This window comes from Myotis brandtii, unplaced genomic scaffold (genome assembly GCF_000412655.1).
Source record: "Myotis brandtii unplaced genomic scaffold, ASM41265v1 scaffold633, whole genome shotgun sequence".
In the NCBI taxonomy this organism is placed as follows: Eukaryota; Metazoa; Chordata; class Mammalia; order Chiroptera; family Vespertilionidae; genus Myotis; species Myotis brandtii.
In genome coordinates this window covers 2384924-2385797 of record NW_005370423.1, presented here as the reverse complement: position 1 = coordinate 2385797, position 874 = coordinate 2384924, and positions in this window count along the sequence as shown.

The following is an 874-nucleotide window of genomic DNA, read 5'->3' as shown; positions in this document are numbered from 1 at the left end:
GGGGGGATGGAGGGGGTGGTAAGCGGGGAACGTGTGTCAGGGCGAGGCCTGGCGAGGAGAGTGCAGTGTCAGATGTCCCCAGTCCCCGTCCCCGCTGCCTCAGTCCCTGGGCCTGTAAAATGGGGCTGCAGGAGTCGCAGGGTGTGAGGACTGGGGCTCCTCCCTCTGGACTGTCGCTTGAGTGGAGAGCGACCCACGCAGGGACCACAGGGTGTGGCAGCCTCAGTGTCCCCTCCAGGCTGTGCCTCCTCACAGAGACGGCTCCAGGGCCGGTGTGCGATGAGCCGGAAGGGGCTGGACTCGTCCTGGAAATGTGTGAGCGGAGGAAGCCGTGCTGGCCAAGTCCTTGGGGGCACCGTGGGCAGCGAGGCCCGAACACACGTTCCAATGATAAGACGTGTCACCGCACGGCCATGTTTTGTCCTGATCAGAGAAAAGCCTCAACTCCACATGCTAAGCCAGAAAAGGGAGTTCGTTGCTGCCACCTTCAGGTACGGTTTGATCCAGGAGCTCCAGGTCATCGGACTCGGTGTCGGTCCCTTTATGCCCCCACTTTGGGCTCTAGTCCCTCAGTCCCTCTCCGCAAGCTCCCTGGCCACCCCAGTCGGTGCCCAGGATCGCTTCTCGGTGGCTCTGCTGGGCTCCTGTCCACCTTGCAGCCCATCGCTGCGGCCGGGAGAGTCCCCGACTCCACTCTGCCAGGTCTGAGTCCCACACACAGCCCATGCCTGGGGCTGGAGTCAGCACCCCCGAACCAGATGAGGGTAGAGGAAGGGTGGGCACCCTAAAGTGAAACTGGGGCCTCTGCCAGAAGAAGGGGAAGTGCATGCTGGGAGGCCCACCCAACCCATGGCGGCTCCTGGCACCGAATGAT